Raw genomic sequence first — 18,265 nt, forward strand, 5'->3', positions numbered from 1 at the left:
GCTTTAGATCTGTTTAATCAAAATTAAACAAGGTCATCGGCACCTTGTCTCCAGCACAGTGCTTGCCTCTCACCTTTGGCCTTTCCAGAATCCCAGCCCCCCCGCGCAGGGGGATTCCAGTAGAAGGCCAGACGCGGAGAGTGCACCACGGCAGATGCCTGGTGACCACGAGCTTGTATTTGTCTTCTGCTGCCACCAGATTAACCAAAAACCTAGGCCCTTACGAGGACACACACATATTAACTCGCGGTTCCCGTGGGTCAGGGGACCAACTACAAGGTTAACAGGGTCCCCTGCGGGGACTCCCCGGGCTGAACTTCAGGTGTTGGCCAGGGCTTTGATCTCACTGAGACCCAGCGTCCCCTCCCAAGCTCCCTGGTAGGATCCAGGTCCTTGTGATTATGAGTGAAGCCCAGAGGCCACCCTTGTTCCCTGCCATGTGGCTCCCTCAGCAACATGGTGGGGGTGGGGGGGTGCAAAGAGACCTGCTGTTTCCACTCTCTCTTTTCAGGCTGTCCTCCTTTAAGGGCTCAACTGGTTAGGCAGGGCCCACCCAAGACCATCTTCCTTCTAATGAACTCAAAGTCAACTGAGTAGGGGCCTTGACTACATCTGAAAAATCCCTTTATCTTTACCATATAAGCAACTTAATGACAGGAGTGGATCACCATCATATTCACAAGTCCTGCCCACGCTCGATAGAAGATCATACAGAACATGTGCAAGGGAGGGGGCGGGGGGAGGCATCATGTGGGCCATCTTAGAATTCTGATTACCTGAGTAGACTTTCCCCCTAGCTTTTTTTCTTAACTTATTTTTGATTGTAGTAAAATACACATGAAATTTATTGTTTTCACCATTTCTAAGTGGGCCGATAGTCTAGCGGCATCAAGGACAGCCGCACGGTTATGCTATCATCACCGTATCCATCTCCAGAACTTTTCTTATCTTGCAGAACTGAACTTGTGCCCATTAAACACTAACTCCCCACTCCCTCTTCCCCCGTCCCCCAGACCACCGCCACCACCACCACCACCGCCACCCGCACCCCCAGCTTCTTAGGCATCTGCGTTCTCAAACGCAGTGACCGCAGGAGGAAAACCAGGTAAAACTAAAAATGTGCCCATCTCACTTCTAAGGCTCGCAACGTCACAAGAGCCTAGTTTTGTGTGCGACTCAAATTAAAGCTGCTTCTAGGCTTGTTCTTTGGAAGCTTGGTGTCCTCGTGCCCAGCGCTGGGACTGCAAACTCTGGTCCCTCTGCTGGGCAGAAGAAAGAGGAAGAGGGGGTCAGATGACGGGAGCAGGCCACGCGGCCTCGCCCCATGCTGCCCACGCCCTGGAACACGGCATGTTCTACAATCAAAGCTGCTCACCACGTCAGCAGTACGGCACGTTTTCTTTGATTTGGAAAAGGAATCGAGTCCAGACCAAATGAGGAAACTCGTGCCTCTTTTGTGTCTCAAATTCCCAGCTAACGAATGGGATCTGCAAAGTCAACTTCTTTTTAATCACATGCTCTCTGCAGAGACCAAAGCAACATACTAGAATATTCTAGAATGCTTTTAACATCATGAGAATCATGGTCTTAAACTGCACAACAAAAGATAATTCTTCAGTGTTTGTTTTTTGTTTGTTTGTTTGTTTGTTTGTTTTTTGAAGCTTCCCCAACCCATAAATCTGTCAATATTTAATAGGGTAACAAACATGGCTTTGAGTCTAAGGTTTCCTTTTTTTTTTTCTTAGAGGAACACTTTATTTATTTTTAAAGATTTTATTTATTTATTCATGAGAGACAAACATAGAGAGAGAGAGGCAGAGACACAGGCAGAGGAAGAAGCAGGCCCCATGCAGGGAGCCCGATGCGGGACTCGATCCCAGGACCCCAGGGTCATGCCCTGGGCCAAAGGCAGCCGCTCCACCGCTGAGCCACCCAGGTGCCCCGAGTCTAAGGTCTCTAACCGAAGCAGTGGGTCACGGGTTAAAAACTTGCTTTCTTTTCCCACCCGGAGTTTCAGTCCCACCTGTGTCCAAGCCACAGGGGAACATCGTCCCCGGCACTTAGGTGCAGATGTTGTGCTTTGTACCCTGTAGACTCCCACAGTTTCGTGCACGGGGCTTGATTACTTCCAGACAAGATGCTGCCCGGCGGCTGCCTCATTCCTGCTGTGGCTTTGGAGTTGTGCCAGCGGAAACCCCAGAGCGCCCTGTCCCCACCTCCGGCGCGTCCCGGTGCCCGGGCGGAGAGAAAGCCTAACTGCACAGGGTCGTCATCTCAAGCTATGATGAAGTGTTTCCAGAACCAGATAACTTGTTGCTCACATTCCAGACCCACGTGTGTAGAGACTATAATTTCCTGCGTGGATGACGACTCCCCTGTCCACACAGCCCGGGGCTGAGGGTGCCCTTGGCTTCTGCTTCTGGGATAGGCCACGTCCAGGGACAGCGTCTGGCCCGGGCCCAGTGTGGGCCCAGCGAGCAAGCAGCTGCAGGGCTGGGGGGCTGGGGAGCCGGGGGCCTGCACCCCTGGGAAGACACCCTCGGCGGGAAGGCTGTCGTGGATCAAGGGCCTGGTTTTGGTAGTGAGACAAATGCAGAATGAAGAGTCTTCATGCCCAGAAAGCACACGGGCTCCGCTCACCGGCTCGCGTTCCCCGCGCCTCGGGGTGCAGGGCGGCTGCGGAGAGCAGACCATCACAGGGCGGTTCCCGAGGCTCCTGTGCAGCTCCTCCCGCCTCCTGCATATGGAGGAGGCACCTCGGCCAATCCTTCCCCGGGCAGCCCTTCCAGAGGGGCAGACGCCCTGTGCCGACTCCCTCCCGGGTGTCCTGAGGGCGCCCGCGACCCAGGGCTCTTGCACACGGCGGGCTGTGCGGCTCTCACGCTGCCTGGCCTCCCTGCACGGTCGAGCTTGGAGCCCCATCTTGCCCCTCAGCCCCCTCCTGCCTCCCCTGCACCCTGTTTCAAAAAGTGCCCCGGGGCACCTGCGTCCCCCTTCCACTCAGGTCACGACCCCGGGGCCCCGAGATCGAGTCCCACATGGGCCTGTGTCTCTGCCTCTCCCGCTGCCTGCGTCTCTGCTCCTCTCTCTCTCTGGGTCTCTCAGGAATAAGTAAATAAAATCTTTAGAGAAAGAGAATGTGCTCCCCCTCCCTGTTGTCATGTCAGGAGCGCCCAGGCTCCTCCCCGGCCCCCCGCACCCACCCCCTGGACCCGAGTTCCCAGCTGTGGCCTCAGGCCTGCTCTCGGAAGGGCCGAGGCAGGGTGCCAGGGGGGCTCACCCCAAGTCCTGCGCATCACTGCCCTGGCCCGGGGGGGCATGTGGCTCCACTGGTCCTCGTCCCCTGCCCCCCATGTCCAGTCTCTAGGACTTCTCCCCCTGCTTCTGTCCAGATCGTTCTGATTCGCTTCCCCCTTCGTCCCCCACCCCAGCCCATGTCTCTGCGCTGGCCCGACTTCAACACCGTGCGGAGGGGCAGACGGAGGCAGCCTCGCGCAGGCGGGGAATCTGATCCAGCATCATTTAAATAACTGTTAGGTTATGGTTGCAGCAAATCTGTAGGATATTGAAACGAGTTCAGAAGAGAAGTGAGCCAGAAACAGCACGGCCCAGTGCAGTCGTGCAGCACGGAGACCTGGCGGGAGTAGTGGGGAACACGTAAGAGGGTGCAGGGGCCAAGCTGTGCACCCAACAAGCTGCGAGGATGGACCAAGCTCTGCGTGGCCTCGACAAGACTCATCCTGGGCATCTTGACCCCCGGCTCACGGGGTCTCCCTCACACTCCTGCATCTGCGGAAACACAAGCCGGCTGGGGAGGCATCCCCCCGAATCCACTGAAGAATCCAATCCCAAATTCACCTGCAGTGACGTAATTGTTTCCTTCATGGACACATGACTTAATACTGAGAAGATGCAGAATTGAGTGTGAACATGAGGAAGGTAAATCGAAGAACCTGGGTTGGATATATCGACGTCAGGAAAAGAATCGGTGGCTCCTCGCTATTTTCCTTCCGTGTTGGGTTCAAGAGGAACCCGTGCGCTAGAGCGGCAGGTCCAGCTTGTAATTCTAACTTAAAATGTGCAGTTACACCGTTGACTTGGGTTATGATCTTTATGTTGACATTTCCAGAGGATGTAAAATTCATCCTGTGTCTAGATTTGGTTTGTTATCTTTCTAGGAATAGTTACGTAAGCGTTTGGGAAGATTTGTTTGTTAATCAGACAATTAAGGAAATCACATGATTATAAACAGTGTTTAAATGTTATTTAGTTTTTGTTAATAGAACCAAGGGTTAATCAGAGACCCCTTTTAAATGTCATTCAATATTACTAGATGCATTGTTTAAAAATAAGATTTTCAGATTGAATGACATGTGCAAATGCCGTTGTGCTGAACAACATTTAAAATATTCACCAATTTTGGGGCACCTGGGCGGCTCAGTTGGTTAAGCATCCTACTCTTGGTTTTGGCTCAGGTCATGATCTCAGGGTCATGAGATCGAGCCCCCCCCCCCCCCCCCCCCCCCCGTCAGTCGGGTTCTACACTCAGTGGGGAGTCTGCTTGAGAGTCTCTCTCTCCCTTTCCCTCTGCCCCTCCCCCCTCTAAAATAAATAAATGTTTTTTTATAAACTTTTTTTTTAACTAAAAATAAAAAAAAATTCACCAATTTGTATTATAAGAGTATTTCTTATGAAGCGCTTTGGCAAGGATCACATTTTCTTCCCCCGAAAAAATCATTTCAGCCACTGATGGGAGCACACGCTCACAAGAGAGGAAAAGGGGGTGCAGTTGAGGCTGGAGGAATGTCACTGGTTAATTTGTGAAATTGAGCCAGTTGGGTAACCTCTCTGAGCCTCGGTGTTAAAATGGCTCAAATACAATTATGTGAGGAAGCTGTTTGCGAGGATAAGAACGAAATGATGTGGCTAAAGCAAGCCCCTTGCCAGGCACCTGCTCAGAGCCAACACCCAGCAAACAGTGCTCGATGCTCTATCTCCTTCGGGGACACACGATAATAGCAAATGTAATACTCTTTTCCTGTGTCACTGTTTGCTTGGATTTTATTGGAAATTTATGGGGAAACTTGCAGAGTGACCCTGGGGACACATGAGAAACACGTCACTTGCCCATGGCTCTACTGGTCTCCGTGGCCATCTGACTTCATCACTCACCCTCCCCTCCGGGCTGCCCCCGGACATGCCAGGCCACCTCCAAGGCGGCCTCCATGGCCCTTCCTCCCTCTGCTTGGAGGGGGCATGACCTCCAGGGCTCGGCATGACCCACCGCCTCCCACTTTCGGGCCTCTGTTCCAATGCCCCCCGAGCCCCCCATTTAGAACCACCTCTGCGGGCCTCATTGCCCTGCTTTCGTTTTCCCCAAAGCCCTTCTCCCCATTTTACAGGACCTCTGCTGGCATCACTTGTCTGTGCGTTCACGGTCCCCCCTAGAATGCAAACAAAAGCAGAGATTTTTGTGGATGTGGTTTGCTGCTGTGTCCTCATATCCGGGACAGGGCCTGGGCCTAGAAACGGCAGAGCCAGTTAAAGCACAGAGGGAGCCAGGCCTCGGGCAATGCAGGCCCTGATTCCAAAGCTGAGACTCACCTGTTGTGTGACCTCGCACAACTCACGTGGCATTCCTGAATCTTCGTTTCCTCTTGTCCAAAGCGGGCCCAGCCGTCCTTCCGCGGGCCACTTGGTGGGTCGCCCGCGGACTGAGCGAGGCGTGAGGGCACGTTTACTCTAAGACGGTGCCCAAGCTTGACAGACTCTTATCATTAGTTGGTGACACGTGGGAAAATTGCCTACGTGCGCGCTGCTTCGAATGTTCTCAAATTGGCAATTATTTTCCCTGTGGCCTTCACATGGAATCAGGTGGCTCTGCCAAGTACGGCATCCGCCCCCAGCACCCCTGTGCCCTGCTGTGTGGCCGAAGGAAGGACGGTCCACAGTTTCTGAACCCCGGTGGAAACCAGGGTTGGCCCGAAGACTCTGGAGATCTATCGAGGCCAGAGCAGCATCTTCCGAATTTGTCTCCCTTTTCTATGAAATGCCTGGACTCCATTCTTTCAGGGACGGACGGTTGAAAAATTGTATGAGGGGAAGCAATTGGACAAAGTACATTATCTCTGATAACGAAACAATTTTACTGGTGCACCCCTCATAGCCAAGGGGGCGGGTAATAGGGTTTAAGAGATGGTAAAAGGATTCTCCTCACTGCCCATGTTGGGTTACTCAGGTCTTTGTTTTTAGAAATTCCTCCCATGAAGTTCAGGGACCAGGGATCTTTCTCGTATCCATGGACACTCTTGAGCAGAAAAAACAGGCGTGTTTCCAGAGACCAGGCCCTGTGAGAGGGCCTCTTGGCAGCACCACAGAGAATGAGGGTCTCACCCCGAAGCCCGCAGTATCCAATAAAGCTGGTTGCTCTCCCCACTCACCCGGGTCATCACCTGCAAACACCTGTGCTGGACCTAGCCACGGGTCCAGGCTCCGCGTGCGGCGGGCACACTTCGGAGGGCCTCTCGCTCCACTTCAGAATCACACGCGGGTACCCGTGCGATGTCCCGGGTTCCCTGGGAAATAAAACATGTGAATGTAGGATACGTTATAGGACAGGTGATAAGATGGTGCAGGAAACCAGATATGGGAAACGCAGGTCCTCTTCCCACCCGGGCCCAGCAGTTCAAACACAAGTTTCCCATTGATACTGGAGCTAAGGAAAGAGATGGGCGCCATCTTGTGGAGAGACCCCGGGTGCTGGGGCCTTGTGCGCCCCCAACCTCTCTTCCCGGGGGAAGCATCTGCCAGACTCCCCCCATCCTCACCATCTTCTGACTCGAGCGCATTAGGAACAGGTATTGGACAACATTCTTTCAACTTTTTCCAAATCAGAGTAATTTTAAAAGCCAATAACTCTAGGGGCACCTGGATGGCTCAGTGGTTGAGCATCTCCCTTTGGCTCAGGTCATGATCCTGGGGGTCCTGAGATCGAGTCCCACATCGGGCTCCCTGTAGGGAGCCTGCTTCTCCCTCTGCCTGTGTCTCTGCCATTCTCTCTCTGTGTCTCTCATGAGTAAATAAATACGATCTTTTTAAAAAAAAGTTAATAATTCTAATCTCCCCGGCTAAGGCCTACCCGACGCTGTGTACTGATTTGCCCTCCAGGAAGATTCCCTTGTGACACCTCTGGCTTCCCACAGACGCCTCTGTCCTCAGTGTGTTGGGGTGTCCAGTTGGAAGGAAGGGAGTGACAGTTCTGTTGCTCATGCAGCCCCTGCCCCCCTTCAGTGTAACACCATTGGCCTTGGGCACCGAAGACACTCAAATGAGTAGGACCAGGCTGTGGCTCTGAGACATGTATCTACGTGACAGGTGCTATGAGTGTGTACAGAAAGCAGTGGGAAATAAAAAATTAAAAAAAAAAAAAGCAAGCAAGCAGTGGGTACAAAAGAGCTGGGGAGAGAAGAGAGGCCGTGGCCGCTGTCGGCGCCCCGTGTCGCCCCCACCGTGCTGCCCCCCCGCAGCCTCCTCGGAGTGCCAGCTGGAGCTACAGCCCTGGCCACGTTGACAAGCCTGTCCGCTGGGGCCTTCCGCCCTCCCTGGCGAGGCTGCCCTGGGTGTGGACACGTGGCGTTTCCTCTTAGCTCATCCAAGGCAAAGTTGGAATTTTCCAGCAGAAGTGTTTACTAGGCAACTAAAGGAAAAACAAAAGAAAAAAAAGAGAAAAGGAAAGGAAAGGAAAGGAAAAGAGACAGCTTTGCTGAAAGAAGGTGTCTTTGACCCGTGGCCGGCTGGGTGGGGGCGAGCAGCTGCTCAGCACACAAACCCCTCTGGCTCCTTCATTCCACAGGGGCCCCTGGGGGTGCAAGGCCAGGCTGAGGCCGACTGGCTCCCGGGCCTGCTGAAATCTGCACTACCTTCCAGAACCTGCTTCCTAACTCCACTTTTTTTTTTTTTTTAAGATTTTATTTATTTATTTGACAGAGAGAAAGAGGGAGAGAGAGCACACACATGCAGGGGTGGGGGGGTGCAGGCAGAGGGAGAGGGAGAAGCAGGCTCCCCCCTGAGCAGGGAGCCCGACGCAGGGCCCAGGACCCTGAGATCAGGACTTGAGCTGAAGGCAGACGCTTCAGCAGCGGAGCCCCCCAGGCGCCTCCTAAACTGTGCGCTCAGATGGTCTCACGGCCCGGGGAGGCCAGAGCACAGAGAGTCTGAGCCCCTTGTCTGAAGGCACACAGCTGGCCGCTGGCAGAGCCAAGCCCGGGCCCAGGCTTGGCTCCAGACCCTGGGCTCTGAGTCACGATGCTCTCTCCTCACCAGAGTCAAGTAAGTTTTTCCAACCTCCGGGCAGCTCTCAAAATCAGTGTTTCCAGGGTATGATTTTTCAACATCAAGTTTCCAGGGCCCCAAACTCTCACCGACGGTGGAACCTGTGACATTCTACGCCAGGTCCTCAGCTGGCTGCGCTAAGGTGACCATGAGGACCCTGCTCCCCCCAGAGCAAGGGGACAAACGAGGTCTCACGTCCCCCCAACCCCCTCCCCGGCCCAGCTCAGCCAGGTTCCTGCCAAAGTCTTGTCTGCACCTCTTGTCAACGCTTCTTGTACAAACTTGCTTACATCACTTATTTTTTAAATTAAAAACTTAGTTATTTTGAAGACGAAGTGCTTGATTTTCCTTCTCGGGATGCTTGGTTCCATAGCCCGTTTAAAGGCCAAGGCTCTGATTATTTTATCTCCGTGACCCACTAGAGTTTTATGTATAGTTGCAAAGGCTATATAGGCCTATAATTACGGCTTTCACACATTCTCTGTACATATTTTATCTAAAAAGAAAATTATAATAGCAATTGCCTGCTTACTACTTTTCGAAACTTATTAAGCAGTACTTATAATACCTAATTGTACACCTTTAGTTGGAGCCGTAACATCTTCTATTACGAGTCTCACCCAACTGTGGGAATAAAAGCCAATTTTACCCAGTTAACATGAAAAATGATAAAAACTCGTTTTCGCCTCGTTCTAAAATCTTCAGCTGGAAACGGAGTGTGTCAAATTATTTGAGTCAGCTGTGGCTTCCTCCTTCCTTCTGGAAGAGAACTAAATATGCCTGCTTAGTTAGGTTCATTGTTTTGTAAAATCACATCTATTTTCTCCGGCTATTATTGATGTGAAGCGTGAATATAGCATGCTGCCTGCTGGGCTGGAAATATACCCATAGAGCCAATCCCAGACTTCATTTATGATCTATTATTCCCCATTATTCCCGCAGAGTTTCTGATTGCATTCTTATTAATCGTTCTAATTTGCCCTTCATTGTGCCGACTACTTGCCATTCCGCGCTGGGCCTCTCCTCAGCTGCCTCACAGTGTTTAGTAACTTATGCCTCGCTGCAGCTTCTTCGGACTATGCAGTGCAAGGAAACTCAGACACTCAGCATCTCTTCTGCTGCTCAAGAGGACGTGGCGGTGGCCTCAGGCGCCCACACCCTAGGTGGCCCACAGTTAGGTCCCTTCTCCTGTAACCAGGACTCACTCCCTCATCACACCACTGTTTGTTGAACGTGCATTGGCTGCCAGGCCTATGCCAGGCCTATGCCAGGCACTTCGATCATAGGCCTGCCCACACTCACAGCCCAGTGAGGATGGAGAGCCAGCAAAGCCATTGACCCCAGGATGTGGTACCAAGGCCCAGGAGCTCATCCTCTCCTGATGCCCTCAGGCCCCTGTGCCGGTTGGGACACTTCCAGGTGCAGGTAACAGCAACCCACACTCAAGGGATCAGCAGCACGGAAAACATCATCTCTTAAAACAAGAAGTCAGGAGACAGGGCTCGTGATACAGTAGCAGAAGAGGGTCGCCAAGACTTGGGTCGTCGTCTTCTTCCTGCCCCTCCACCTGGGCATGCTGGCTTCCACCTGGGACTGACTGTCCCCAAGTGCTCACCGGATGCTTGCAGCACTTTCAAGTGACACTTCTGGTCACGACTCACAGAAAGAGGAAAAGGGCTTTCTTCTTCCTTTTGTCTCTTGCTAAGAGAGATCATTCTTGAAGCCCCCCCCACCACCGAATTATCCCTTGGGTCTTACTGGATAAACTTGCGTCATTCCACACTCATGTTTAAACCAGTCACTGGCAGGGTACACGAGGTCCGTGATTGCCTCACACCCATTAGGACCTTGGGGTGGTGAAAGTGCCAGTCCTCCCTAAACACGTGGCTGCATGGGAGGGTAGGACACTGAACAAACTTAAGGTTCTGTTAGGGAGCAGAAAGTAAGAGGTAATGGCTATTGGGTAGACCACTATGGTCACTTTGAGTAACGATCAACCTCTTCTAAATGAAAAAAAAAATTATTAAATGAATGTGGGCTTTGTTATCTTCATGATAATATTCTCCATATGGTCCTATAGCTACAAAACTAAAGCCAATTTATAAATTCAGTACAAATGTACAAAACCGATGAAATTAATTGTCAACGTTAATTTAAGGTGCCAGGCAAAAGACGCTATTTTGCAGAAGCCAACAGTGACTCTCAACATGAATAAGCTGCTATAGAAGCATGTGTCATATGATAAACCAGCCTCTCTCCACTGTCCTGTTCACTGAGTGAACTCACACCACTGTGGCATTTTGTTCATCCTTGAGACTGATGCCACTTAGCTTACATCTGGCACAAAGGAGCTCTACATCTATCCCTGCGAGCTAGTGACTGTGTCATGTAGTGTTACTTGATGCTCACAGACTACATTTTAAGAAACACTGGCTTAGAATGATTTGTACCTAACATCCTACCTGTGACCAGAAATTCTGGGAGTTGAACAATAGCCAAAATATGGAAAGAGCCCAGATGTCCATTCATAGATGAATGCGTAAAGAAGATGGGGTATGTATACAATGGAATATTACTCAGCCATCAGAAATAATAAAATCTTGCCATTGGCAATGATGTGGATGCAGCTAGAGGATATTAAGCTAAGTGGTATAAGTCAGTCAGGGAAAGACAAATATCACATGATGTTACTCCTATGTGGAATCTAAGAAACAAAACAGATGAACGTAGGGGAAGGGAAGGAAAAATAAAACAGAAACGGAGAGAGAGAGAGAGAGACAAACCATAAGAGACTCATAACTCTAGGAAACAAACAGGGCTGCTGGAGGGGAGGTGGGTGGGGGTACGGGGTAATTGGGTCACGGGCATTAAGGAGGGCATGTGATGTGATGAGCACTGGGTGTTATATGCAACTGATAAATCACTAAGCTCTACCTCTGAAATTAATAATACAGTATATGCTAATTGAATTGAATTTTAATTTAAAAATTTAAAATAAAATAGAGAAGAGGACAGCCCCTGTAGTGCAGTGGTTTAGCGCCACCTGCAACCTGAGGTATGATCCTGGAGACCCGGGATCGAGTCCTGCATCGTGCTCCCTGCATGGAGCCTGCTTCTCCCTCTGCCTGTGTCTCTGCCTCTCTCTCTCTCTCTCTCTCTGCGTCTCTACGAATAAATAAATAAAATCTTTAAAATAAAAATAAAATAAGAGAAGAAAAAAAGAAATCCTTGGAATCGAAATGTTATTAGTGAAGACAGGCCAAGGGTAGAAAGAAGAGGAAAGATTCAGAAGAAGAGAGAATTGTAATTAGAAAATACGTGAAAAGTGTAATGAATTTTTTTCACCAAGCCCCTATAGATAACCCAATATCACCTCAATTTACCCACATGTAAAAAAAAAAAAAATTTACCCACATGTGTGATGCAGACTATCACTTTCCGCGTGTGCCTTGATGTGAAAAAGCGAAGTGGCTCTGCTCTAGGGGCTCCTGCTCATGTGCTTTAGGAGAAAAGATGTTCAGAGCAGTGTTATTTATAACAGCGAAAAAGTAGAAACCATTTGGACATTAACTGGTCACATAAATCATGGTATATTCACATAATGGCAAATTATACAGCGGTGAGAATTAACGAACCACAGCTACGTCCCCACGATCTGGATGACATCTACACAGCTGCACGGAACTTCCATCGCTCTAGAAACGGAAGGCATCCCTGAGACGATGTCTCTAAGGCTGCCCCTTGCGGACGCTGTGGCCCTTTGGGCATCGGTAAGAACAAAAGCAGTAATGGACTGACACACATTCCGTGTTCAAACCTGCCTGTTCTGACACTCAGAAACAACAACAATGACACCAGTTTGCTGGTTGCCCCTGTACTAGGAGACCAACTTAATATTTTAAAAACTGGTAAATAGGAGGAAAGCATGAAGGCTTTATCTGACCTTTTCTGTATTGATAAAGAAAACTTTCTCTCGTAGAAGCATTCCAGCAAACAAAATGAAGAGATGATTTAAAAATTAGAAAATCACCATTTTGCAATCTTTAATGACACAATCTAAGTAAGCATGAATAACCAGGCATTCTGTGGTTTCCACGATAACCACCTGTGAAGTATCCTGGATCCCACCCCCCCCCCCAAAAAAAAAACCCAAACAAAACAGAAAACAAACAAAACACCAAAGAACCCAAGATCTAACTACCGGAAAGCCTGAGGACAGAGACACATCCTAAAAGGTACCTCACGCATGCAATTAGCAAAATCCAGATCCTACAGGAGAAATAATTTGATTTCTTCAACAAATGTATTCCAAAAGGGGCAAGGAAAGAAAAGGAGCAAGTACAGATTAGAAAAGATGTAAGAGGCACATCAACTAATTGGAACGATTTGAACTTCTTTGGATCCTGATTTGAACAAACTATATAAAAAAAACGTACGAGGCAGCAAAATCAATGCGTCTTTGATGATATTATGTAATTGTTGTTAATTACTTTAGGTAGGGTAATGATAGTATGGTTTTTTTTTAAAGAGTTTTACTATTTTAGAGAGCCCTGCTGAAATATTTACAGACAAAATAATGTGATATATGAGGTTTGCTTCAAAATAACCCAGAGGGAGTGTCTAGATGAAAAAAGACTGGGCATGAGTTGATCACGGTTAAGCTATCGGATACATGGAGGTCTAGTACACTCTACTATTTTTCTTCTCAATATTTATGAAAATTTTATGAAATTTTTCATAATCAAGTTTCTCTCCTAAAATTTTTTTTTTTATCTCTAGGATAATTAGTGGATATGTTGCACTCAGCAGATATTTTACTTAGTGCAAACCTGCACCAGGGGTGACGGTAAGACTAGTCAACCTGTCTGGGCTCTGTTTCCTGGGTCGGCGAGTCACCGGCTCCTGCTGGTGTAGGTGCAGTAAGTGTCCACAAAATAAGCAAGTTTCAGTGTGACGCGCTGTTAAGGATGAAAGATGTGTAAGAAGTGATTTTTGACCACAAGTATCTTACCACCCAGTTTGTAGGCGAGACACCGCAGGTATGCGTGCACGTGAGTGGTGACAGTCACCCGCTCGCCCGCATCCCGGCAATCAGAGGTTTTATGCAATACCACGCAGCGCCCGTCTCTGTCGCTCGGGGGTGACATGCACCCTTGTCATCATAAGCAGGTCACAAGAAGCTCTCCTGACCACTTGGGCCATCTTCCCTGCCCTACTCCCCCTTTCTATCTAGATCATTCCGAGAGCAGGCTTGTTTTAGGTCACGTTTCATTGCCGATCGGCTAGAAAGTGATTCGTTCGGCTGGGATACTGGAGCACACACCTTCCCGCGGGAGGCAGCAATAGCTCTTCCCCGGCTCCGCGGTCTGCTTCGGGGGTCAGCAGACCTGAAGTGGATACAGAGAACTCATGGGAGCCAGTCGGTGGACAATAGGAAGCACTTGTCCCATAACAGTTGTGCCAGCGTCAGACCTGCTGGGAAGGGCCCTTCGCTGTAAAATCGTGTGCCCGGTGCCAAATGGTTAAGTCTTTCAAGTCCCACAGGTGCTTCACCTTGTCGTATGCAGAAAGGATGTACATAAGATCTAAAGTTGCAGCCACAGAAGAAGAGCAGGCAGTGGAAATGCACCACTGGAGAGTTCTCAGAAATCCTGTGTCCTTGGCGTGCGTGGGTACCCCAGTCAGCCAAGCGTCTGACTCTCGGTTTTGGCTCAGGTCATGACCTCAGGGTCGTGACATCCAGCCCCGTGTCTGGGCTCCACGCTCAGCGGGGAGTCTGCTTGAGATTCTCTCTCCCGCTCCCTCTGCTCCTTCACCCCACCTCTCAAATAATAAATACATCTTTAAAAAAGAAAAAAATATTCCGTGTGCTTGAATAAATGTCCTCTCCTCAAGCACTCACTACACTTTCACGTGCTGGGTGATTAGTGCTTGGAGTGGCGTCCAGCCCAAGTGGGAAGGGTCACAGCCACTGCTGCCATCTGGAGGGGAGGCTGCCGTCCAAGGATCCATTTCTGTATAGGTTTGGGGGCCATTGGGAGGATCAAATTCTGAGGACCTGCCGGTACTTTCTCTCCCCCGCCCCATTTGTTTCCTTTCTTACAACACCCCTTCCGAGCATCAGGGCCCTTTTAACAGCTGTCAAGAAAGTACTTCAAAGATGAGAAGCCCTGTTGTCCCTGAAGTGTCCCTGAAGTGGTCCCGTGACCCCCACCAGGCCCTGGCTACGGCCACCCCAGGGTCGTCCCGAATCTACAAATGGAAAGGAGATTGAAGAAAAACTAGTTCCTCATCATAATGACACAAATGCACAGAGAGAAACAAAACAAAACAAGAACCCAAAAAGCCAGAGCAAGGAGGCCGCAGCCCTGCCCCCCCGTTGGCGCCATGAGGGTGCACACGTCCCCCTCCTCCCGCAGCCAAGCCACAGCCCCCCTCACCCGGACTCCCCGAGATGGCCTCAGCTCAGATCAGGGCTCTCGCAGGCAGCGGGGCGTCTCAGATGCAGCCACATCATGCCTCTGGGTTCACCCCGGGAGCCAACTGTCGTCTCGGGCACGGGTGAGACCCCAGGAATCTGGAGGCAGAGCTGCAATCGGTCATGTCATCACTTAGTCCTTAGGTCCCACGTCTGCTTGTTCTCCATCCACTCGACAGGCCGAGTAGCTGCTGTGGCCGGAGCACCGCGCTGGGCAACGTGTGCTGGCAGCAGGTTGCCTTCCAGAAGGGCCGAAGGCGGCATTCAGGCTGCGGGGAGGCCTCGGCTTCCTTCTCTTGCGGGTTCTCCACCGTGTCTGGTGCAGGAGGCCGTCGATGGCGCAGGTGGCTCTGACCGTCGCTCTGCCTTCAGAAATTAGCTCCCTGCCCCGCTGGGCCAGGACTCAGGGCTTTTCCTGTTTAGAATGTTCTTTCACGCCCATCTTCAGGCAGGAAAACACGGCCCTCCCTCTGTCCTTGGCAATCCGACGGGAGCAGCGTGGAGACCCACCCCCACTCCCTTCGAGAAGCGCTGACTACTCTGCTCCCCACCTCTAGCCAAGGGGAAGCGCCCCCCCCCCATGAAATCAGCCTGAGGAGGCAAAGGCCAGTTTCAGAGATGTTGTCATTGAACATTCTGCCTCGGTTTCCCTCACTTCCACGATCCCAGTGATCTGCGGGACCAGGTGGCGCCTCAGCTCTCTCCCCGCTGCCACACCAATACCTGCAAAACGCACTGCTTTGATCACTTATTTCACACTTGGCACAACGTGAGCCAATGCTGTCCTGAATACTTTCCGGTTCTCAGATGATCGTATCGGGGGGTGAGGCCGGGGTGGCACTGTGGGACAGGGTGGCGACCATTTAACTTCTGTGGCAGGCTTTCCCTTGGCATGGAGAGTTCTTTTTCGACATACCCTCGGGGGCATCACTTCGTTGTGAAATAAATAGCCCTTGGGGTGAAGCCAAGAGGGAGCGGGACTCCATGAACAGAAGTGTCCCATTTAATAAATGTCCTTAGAGTAGCCCAAGAGTGAAAGGCTAGGAGACTCTAGACGAGGGGGAAAAAAATGTTAAAAGGTAGACAGAGAGGAGTAAAAAACAAAGTTACACGGTATTCGGCTTGAAGGAAGAACCGGTGAGAAGTTACAGGCGGCAGGGACTTGCAATAACAAGGATTTTAATTATCTGCAATTATGGTCATTTGGGGAAGGTTTTGTGGTGCAGGAGTCACCTGTATGACCTCCCCACCCCACACACACCCCGTTTCCTCAAACCTTGAGGGGAGAGGAATCCCCCAGTGGGAACGCTGCAAGCTCAAGAGGAACAACACAGTAAGATGATCAATAATTTGGGGAAAGAGGATTCCAGAAGAAGAAAAAAAGAAGTGACCTCGCGGAATCTTAAACTTCCCACTTCCCTGCCAATATGAGAAGGACGCCGGTTTTCCCAGCATTCATGGAATCAGGGTTTGAGGAACTGTATTGACAGGTGGTGACCCCAGCAGCTAGCCTGGGCCCATCGGTGCAGCTGTGGGTTGGATGCGCCCTCTCCTGCAGGCCCAGGAGCTAACTCAGCAAACTTTGTGCCGAATTCACCTTGGTGACCATGAAGATACTGCTTTTAACTCGGGCAATAAGAACCTGAATACGAATCTGTCTGGCCTTTTCCTGGCTGGAGTCTGGCTGAGGAACAAGATCTTTTTCATTTGGTACCATAAATAACACATTCAGGAAGATTCCATCGATTCACTCCTGCGGAAATATTGGTGTCAGAATTAGCAACACTGTGCTCTTTGTAGGACGTGAGCCCTCTCATAGAGAACCCACTAATGCCCTCCCCGCTGGATTTTATTAATCGCATCTTACAAAGGGGCCCCTCTTTGCTGAGAGATTGATACAAAGCCACAGGCCTCAAGAACCACGCCATAGATTTCTCCTCATTTATCTTTTCCATATAATCACTTTTTAAACAAATTAAAATAACCATCTCTAATTCTTTTTTAAATTATAAATATGCTACAGTCACAAAACTCAGAAAATCAAGGGGAGAAAGGAATCGTGCTGCTCTCCTGCTGGTGCTAAAAACTGCGAACATTGTAACGTATTCCTATGAAAGCTTTGCTATAATTTATTGTTTCACTTTCTTCAAAAATCATGAAATCTTTCAAACATAGAAAATAATGGGGATCCCTGGGTGGCTCAGCAGTTTAGTGTCTGCCTTTGGCCCAGAGTGTGATCCTGGAGACCAGGGATTGAGTCCCGCATCGGGCTCCCTGCATGGAGCCTGCTTCTCCCTCTGCCTGTGTCTCTGCCTCTCTCTCTCTCCCTCTCTCTCTGTGGGTCTCATGAGTAAATAAATAAAATCTTAAAAAAAAAATTCATTAAAAAAAAGAAAATAAAATAACCGGCATCTACATACTCAGCCCTAAAATTAAAAAAAAAAATACATGATTACTATGTGACTGCAGATATCTTTTTATTTTTTATTTATTATCTCTTTTTATTTTTTATTTTTTTATAAATTTATTTTTTATTGGTGTTCAATTTGCCAACATATAGAGAATAACACCCAGTGCTCATCCTGTCAAGTGCCCCCCTAAGTGTCTGTCCCGTCAAGTGCCTGTCACCCATTCACCCCCACCCCCTGCCCATCACCCCTAGTTCGCTTCCCAGAGTTAGGAGTCTCTCACGTTCTGTCTCCCTTTCTGATATTTCCCACTCATTTTTTCTCCTTTCCCCTTTATTCCCTTTCACTATTTTTTATATTTATCTCTCTTTTTAAATGAGTAAATGGTGACCGATCCGGGGAGAGCTCCCACCCTGGATCACATGGGCCCCCTCACAGCCTCATGCTGAGGCCACGTTGTGCAGAAGGCAGCAGGCTCCCCCCCCAGGTCTGACCTTGCATCGTATTTGTCTCCATAAGCATCTACTGCTGTTTTGAGTGTTTTTGCATGTACACGAATGACCACCGAGGATATCTCCCGCCTGTTTTCCTTTCAGCATCCTGCTGTGGACGCCTGCTCCACTGCCACCGCTGTGTTGACTGGAGTCTGGCTGATTCACTCTCCTGCTGAGAGGTTAGCCTGTTGCCGCTTTGTTGCTCCTACAGACATTCCGCACAGAGTCTTTCCTGGGACTCCTTGAGTGTAGGTGAATTACTGGATCCCCCCACATATCCATCTTCACCTTTAGTGGAAAGTGGCCGATTCCTCCCTGAATTTTGGTATAATGTGCACTTTCTGTTTTACAAGCTCCATCTGCCTTATTCTCTTCAACACTTGGTAATATCAGACCTTTATTTTTTCAATTACCATGAGGCTGTCTTTGTATTATTATTATTATTATTGACCTGCCAACTTCCTTCCATTCAGCTTCATGTTACTTTCCATTGGATTGTTTGTCTCAGGGTGGATTATTTGTATGCATAGTGAGGATGAATTTGGAAGGTTCTA

General features: G+C 49.7%; 1 long non-coding RNA gene across 1 annotated transcript; it reads right to left on the reverse strand.

Annotated features, from left to right (window-relative positions):
• Window positions 1–5,442: 5,442 nt before the first annotated feature.
• Window positions 5,443–18,228, reverse strand: LOC125754388 (uncharacterized). The gene is made up of 2 exons (XR_007408442.1): window positions 17,712–18,228; window positions 5,443–6,575 (listed from the first exon to the last, which is right to left on the reverse strand). It is a non-coding gene; the product is annotated as an uncharacterized LOC125754388 (long non-coding RNA).
• Window positions 18,229–18,265: the final 37 nt, after the last annotated feature.

This window comes from Canis lupus, chromosome 35 (genome assembly GCF_003254725.2).
Source record: "Canis lupus dingo isolate Sandy chromosome 35, ASM325472v2, whole genome shotgun sequence".
Lineage (NCBI taxonomy): Eukaryota > Metazoa > Chordata > Mammalia > Carnivora > Canidae > Canis > Canis lupus.